The sequence below is a fragment of the Elephantulus edwardii genome, unplaced genomic scaffold (assembly GCF_000299155.1).
Source record: "Elephantulus edwardii isolate Elephantulus edwardi_28Jun2011 unplaced genomic scaffold, EleEdw1.0 scaffold00010, whole genome shotgun sequence".
Taxonomy (NCBI): Eukaryota; Metazoa; Chordata; class Mammalia; order Macroscelidea; family Macroscelididae; genus Elephantulus; species Elephantulus edwardii.
The window spans coordinates 18605626-18612768 of NW_006399760.1; the positions used below are offsets into that span (position 1 = coordinate 18605626).

The 7143-nt window shown below is 40.2% G+C and overlaps 1 pseudogene; it reads right to left on the reverse strand.

The window, feature by feature from the left end:
- Positions 1-3361: 3361 nt before the first annotated feature.
- The window catches only part of LOC102848727, a 7203-nt pseudogene continuing 3421 nt past the window's right edge, over positions 3362-7143 (reverse strand).

Genomic DNA, 7143 nt, shown 5'->3' on the forward strand with positions numbered 1-7143 from the left:
TTGATAAATGCATCTTTATAGCATGAAAAAACAAATTTTTTTTATTTTATTCTTTGAATAGATCTTTTGTGTTTCTAGTTAGATATATTCCCAAATATTTAATCTTGTGGTTAGCTACTGTGATGGGTATTGTTTTTCTTAGCCCCAGTTCTGTATTCTCTTTGTCACTGTAGAGAAATCCAATTGATTTTTGTATGTTGATCTTGTATCCTGCCTCTTTGTTGAACTGGTCAACTATATCCAGTAGCTTTCTCACTGAGTCTTTAGAGTTTTCTAAGTATACTATCATATTATCTGCATATAGAAATAATTTTACCTCCTTCTTGCCAATTTGAATACCTCTTATTTCCTTCTCTTGTCATTGCTATCTCTAAGACTTCCAATATAATATTGAATAGGAGAGGTGATAATAGACATCATTTCCTAGTTCCTGTTCTCAGAGAAAATTCTTTTGTTTCCTAAAAAAAATTGAACATAGAACCTCCACATGACCGAGCTATTTCATTACTAGGAATATACTCCAAGGAACTTAGAAGTGAGACTCAAATGAAGATTTGTACACCAATGTTCACAGCAGTATTATTCACCATCACAGGAAAATGGAAACAGCTCAAATGTCTAACCACAACCGAATGGATTGAGAAATTGTGGTACATTCACACAATGGAATACCATGTAGCACTCAGGAGCAATGATTTAAAAAAAACATACTCTGTAATTTGGGAGAGGCTGGAGAACATTGTACTTAGTGAGCTAATAATGTAGTCTCAGAAGGACAAATACTACATAAGACCATTATTGTAAAATTAGAAGGATCACTAGTAAAATCTGTATGTAAACTCAAGGAGGGGGAGGGCTAAAGATGGGTAGGCACAAAACTACAGGGTTACACAGCTTGGTGGGTGGAGAGAGCAGGGGAACTAAATGGAAAGGACTCAGGAAAAAAGACAGGGCAATGATGGACAAGGTCAAATGGTGATTAATTTTATAAAACATAATACATGAGAATGATTATATGAAACATAATGTAAATGAAAAATAGCATGAATCACAATGTATACAAGCTTTGTAAGCAAAGCAATAAAAAAGGGGGAAGATGCCTTTAATCTCTCTCCACTGAGGATGATGTTGGCTCTTGGTTTTGCCTATATACTTTTAACCATATTGAAGAAATAACCTATTTTGAAATATTTGAAATATTTCCTATTTTGTTGTATTAAGAATTGGCAAAAAACAAGGCTGTAGGAGTTGACTGCATACCAGTTGACATATTTCAACAAACAGATGCTTCCCTGGATGTGCTCCCTAAGTTGTGCCAAGAAATCTGGAGGACAGCCAGCTGGCCAAGGTACTGGAAGAGATCTATCTATATTTGTTCCCATTCCAAAGAAAGGTGACCCGAAAAAGTGTGGAAACTATTGAACAAAATCACATGCAAACAAGATTCTGCTGAAAATTATCCAAAAACGACTGGAGCAAAACGTCAACAGATATGTGTAGTCTGGGTTTAGAGGAGCTCATGGTACTAGGGATATTATATCTAATATTAGATGGATCTTGGCAGAAAGCAGAGGAATGTCTATCTGTGCTTCATTGACATGCAAAGGCTTTTGACTGTATTGATCACAACAAACTGTGCCTGACTCTGAGAAAAACGGGAATCCCAGAACATTTGATTGTACTTCTGCAAAACCTATACGTTGACCAAGAGGCAGTGGTCAGAACAGAGCAAGGAGATTGTATGGCTTAAAATTGGGAAGGGGGTTCTGCCAGGGATATGTTCTGTCTCCATACCTTTTCAATCTGTGTGCAGAACAGATAATCTGGGATGCTGGATTGTACAAGGAGGAAGGTGGCATCAGGATTGGTGGAAGAGTCATTAACAACCTGTCTTAGCAGATGACACAACCCTGCTTGCTGAATCTGAGGAGGACCTGAAGTGCTTGCTGCAGAAGGTCCAGGACTGCAGCCTTCTATATGGATTGAAGCTCAACATCAAGAAAACAAAGATTCTCACAACTGGGAGAATTGGCAGCATCAGTATGGATGGTGAAGAGATTGAGATAGTTTTAGTTTGCTTGGCTCCACAGTCAACACTCTGGTACCAGTAGATAGGAGATCAAGAGATGAATTGCATTTGGAAAGTTAGCTGTCAGGGACATTTCCAGAGTACTGAAGAGCAATGACATTAGGCTGGAGACAAAGGTGCACCTGATCCGGTCTATAGTCTTTGCAATTGTGTGCTATGCATCAGAGAACTTGACAGTGACTCGGGATTATAGAAAGAGAATTGATGCCTTTGAGCTGTGGCGCTGGAGAAGAGTGTTGAATATGCCATCGACTGCTAGGAGAACAAAGAGGTTTGTGCTGGAGAGGGTGAAGCCAGGCTGCTCCTTGGAGTCAAGGATTTTAAAGCTTCATCTGACGTACTTTGGGCATGTTTCCAGGAGGGACCAGTCCTTGGAGAGGGACATCATGTTTGAGAGTGGAGGGATGGTGCAGGAGACAAAGACCCTTGATAAAATGGATAGATTCAATGATTGGGTTAATGGGAGTAGGAGTGTAGAAGACAATGAAGTTGGCACAGGATAGAACAGGGTTTAGGGCTCTTGTACATAGGGTTGCTATGTGTTCCAAGTGACTCGATGGCACATAACAACAACACAATCAGGAAAGGGTATTGGATTCTGTCAAAGGCCTTTTCTGCATCAGTTGCTAGGATCATGTGTTTCTTGTTCTTTGCTTTGTTAATGTGATGAATTACACTGAATGTTTTTCTTTCCCTCCCCCCCCTTAATTTCTTTCGCTTGTAAACAGAAATTCAAATTCAGTAATATCCCTGTCCTGCCCCCAAATCTCCAACAGAAACTGTAGGTACCAAATCCTAGGCTGGTGACAGCATAGGCCTCGAGGGCTGCCTCCAGTTCTGTGGTGCAACAACTGTTCCATCTGTATCCGTTGAGTTAGCACTGAATCCACCAGGAACAGCACCACTCAGGGGCCAAGTGGCTAAGCCTGAAGCTTTAAGTTGGGCCACAGTCAGTCTTCAGAGAGATGTTAAAGAGATGTCAGGGACTGCCTGGGCCAAAGAAGCTTGACAAGACAAAACCCCACAATAATGAAAGTCACCTTTCTTTACACAGAGGGAGGTCAAGAACAAAGTCAGCTCAGTTATCTGAAGAGGAAGCACAAGAGACAGATCTTTTAAGGAAAAGAAAGCAATCACAGTGGTATCCTGGTCACATCAAAACAACAATTGCTTCCTCTTCACAGGCCTGAGTGGTTCCTGAGCCAGCTCCAAGACCAGAGGCAGGTTTCAGAGTGGTGACAGGGAAACAAGGGATTTCAAGGCCATACTGCCTTATCTCTTGAGGACCTCCAGGAAGGAAAGTTCCTTTTGTTGGCTCACCATGACCTCACCCATGGCCCTCAGCACTTCCCACTTTCAGTCCTTGAAGTTGCCATCAATCTGGCTGATGCTTTGCTCCTCTACCTACCACCCACAGCTGGCAGTTTCTGTGTTGAGTTAGGCATCATTGCTGACAACAATCACCACACACTTGTATTCATTGATGGCTTCTAGAGCGTCAATAGACTCTATATCCCAGTTATTGGTAGGCTCATCCAAGATAAGAACGTCAGGCTCCTGATAGGCCAATTCTGCAAACACAACTCTAGCTTTCTGCCCACCAGAGAGTTTGCAGATTTGAATGGCGTGAGCATGACTTTCCAAACCAAAGCACCCAGGCAATCCCGGGCATCCTGATAGGGCAGGTGGAAGCCTTGCTTGGGTACTGAGTGGGTTCCTTCTCCATGCGCAGCTGCTCTGCATACTGCTGGTTGAAGAAGCCAATTTTCAGCTGGTGATTCTTTCTCATTTCTCCACGAATTGGTGTCAATTTGCCCATTAGCAGTAAAAGTGGGGCACTGTTCCCCACACCATTAAGGCCCACAATGCATGTCCTTGAATTCAAGTCAGTGCCAAAGTATGGGTCTTAAAGAGTGGTTTTTGTCACATAAGTCAAATGTCACACCATGCAGGCCCAGCTCATGGGGCTGACGGATTGGGGGGTCCGGGAATGTGAAGCACACAGTGTACTCCTTGGGGTGCTTAAGGATCTCGGGGGCCTCCTGGGACTCCTCATTCTGGTTTTTCTGTCAGCATTTCTGCTGCTTTTGAGTCGAGGCTTCCTTTGCTTTTCTGCCTCTTGGTGGACTTGCCACCCACTTTCAGTTCCTTTAGCTTCTCCTCCTTTTTCTCATACTACTTTAGCAGTTCCTTCTGCTTCTGCTGGTACATCTTGAAGGTCATGTAACTGCCTCTATAGTAATGGATCCTCTGGACATCGAGGTGGATAATATCTGTGCAGACATCATCCAAGAAGCCAAGGTCATGGAAGATAATCAGCAATGTCTTCCACCAGCCCTGGAGGTAATTATTGAGACAGATGACAGCACTGAGGTCCAGGTGGTTAGTTGCTTGTCCAGCCTCAGCAGTATGGACTCCATGAACAGTGCCCTGGCCAGAGAGACATGCATGTGCCAGCCCCCCGAGAACTTCTGTGTGGGCCGGTTCGGCATTCCAGAGCAGCCATGATACATGTGTTTTGGCCTCGGCAGCTGCCACCTCTGTAACCCATAACTCTTTATACACCTTTTCAAGCCTCTCAATAGGTGTGTCATTCTGCTGTTCCCGCTGTCCCTGAAGTCATTGTTTCTCATCTAGCAGCTTCAGTTGTTTGATGTCAGCATGAAGCATGACCTGCACTGCTGGTATCTTATCCCCTACCACCTCCTGTGCCCATAGCAACAAGTCAATGTTGAGAGGGATGCTCAAAGCTCAGTTGGCAATGAGCTTGAAGAGTGTGGTCTTTCTTGTCCTTGCCATTGGGTCCTACCAATCCATAGTCGCAGTCAGCAAGAATGTACAGGTCTGCATTGACAAATAACTCCTTGCCATGTGCTGAGATGCTGATCTTCTCCAGCTTGATGTCAGGTACATTTTCTAATATGGTTTGGCAGGAGGACCCCTCTGCTTGAGACACAGAGAAGTGATTTTCTGCTGCATTGGTTTCTTTTAATGAAGCTAATTGGCACTTGAAGTCCATCTGTTTCTTCAGCTTTTTCTTCTCCTTTTTGCTAAGGTGAGCAGAAGGCTGACAGTTTTTCTTGTGTTAAACCATCCTTTCATACCTGTTATGAATCCCACTTGGTTGTGGTAAATTATTTTTGTATGTATCATTGGATTCTGTTGGCGAGGATTTTATTCAGGATTTTGGCCTTTATGTTCATGAGAGATACTGTCCTATAGTTTTCTATTTTGGTGGTATCTTTATCTGACTTTGGTATCAAGGATATATTTGCATCGTAGAATGAGTCTGGGAGAATTCCATCTTTTTCTATTTTCTAAAATACTTTATGTAGAATTGGTGACAGTTCTTCTCTGAATGTTTGATAAAATTCACTAGTAAAATCATATGGTCCAGGACTTTTTTTGTTTGCAATTGTTTTATTACCTGTTCAATTTCTTCTTTTGTAATGGGTCTGTTCGATGCAATGATAACAATGGGTCTTTTCATTGTTCTACTTTGGTCTGTATAAGTTTAGATAGGTTGTGAGTTTCTAAGTATTTGTCCATTTCCTTTAGGTTTTCATATTTGATTGAATATAGTTTTTCCTAATATTCCACTGTTCCCCTTTTTATTTTAGTTGGTTCTGTTGTGATATTGCCCCTTACATCTCTTTTTAGGATTATTTTTGTCTTTTCTTTCTTTTTCTTTGTTAGTTTTGCTAATAGTTTGTCGATTTTATTAACTTTTAAAAGAACCAACTCCTGGTCTTGTTGATGGTTTTTCAATTGTTTCTGTTTTCTATTCATTTCTGCCTTAATTTTTGTAGTTTCATGTTATTTAAAGATGTTGAGTTTTCTTCCTGTTCTTTTTCAAGTAGTTGGAGATGTTGGGTTAAAGAATCAATTATCATTTTTTCTTCACTTTTGATATGTTTGCTTATTGTATAAATTGACCTCCAATTAGTGCTTTGGCTGTATTGCAGAGGTTTTGGTAAGTTTCATTGTCGTTTGTTTCAATAAACTTTTATTTCATTTTTTATTTCTTCTCTTACCCATTCATGTTCAAGCAGGGTGTTGTTCAGCTTCCAAATGTTTGGCTTTTTCTCTTTTATCATCTTGCTATTAATTTCTAACTTTGTAGCAGTGTGGTCTGAGAAAGTGCTTTCTATTAATTTTATGTTTTTAACTTATTGATGCTTGATTTGTGACCTAAAATGTGATCTATTCTGGAGCATATTCCATGCACATTGGAGAAGAAAGTAGACTACACTTTTCTGTGGTGCATTAGCCTGTATCTTTCTATGAGATCCAGTCGGTTTATTGTGTAGTTTAATTCTTCAGCATCTTTTTTTAGTTTCTTTCTGGTAGTTCTATCTTTTCTTGACAGTGGTGTATTAAAATCTCCTCCTACTATTATGGTGGTGTCTATTTCTTTGTTCAGTTTTGTTAGTGTTCGCTTTGTATATTTTGCATCTGTATTATTTGGTGCATAGATATTTATTATGGTTGTGTCCTCTTGTTCTATTGACCCTTTATATATAGTGACCATCCTTGTCCTTGGTGATTGTTTTTACATTAAAAGCTATTTTAGCAGCTATTAATATCACTACTGCTTTTTTTCTGGTTGTCATTTCCTTGATATATTGTTTTTCCCCAACCTCTTGTTTTTACTCTTTCTTTATCTTCACTTTTCAGGTGTGTCTCTTATAGATAGCATATTAATGAGTTTTGTTGTTGTTTCCAATCTGCTGTTCTTTTTCTCTTGACTAGTGCATTTAAACCATTCACATTTACTGTAATTGTTGAGAGGCAAGGTTTTGCTATCATTTTATTGAATTATTTTTGCTGTTGTTGCTGGTTACTTTGGTCCATCCTGCTTTCTGTGGCATCTCTGTCAGAAGGACTTCTCCCTGTATTTCCTGGAATGCTGGTCTTGTTTTTACAAACTCGCTTGGGTTCTGCTTTTCTGAGAATATATTTTTTTAATTATTATTAAATTTTATTAGTTTTAATGAACATTTACAGAGATTTTGGGTTTTCATTCCTTCATTGCTGCACCATTCTCTCTACCC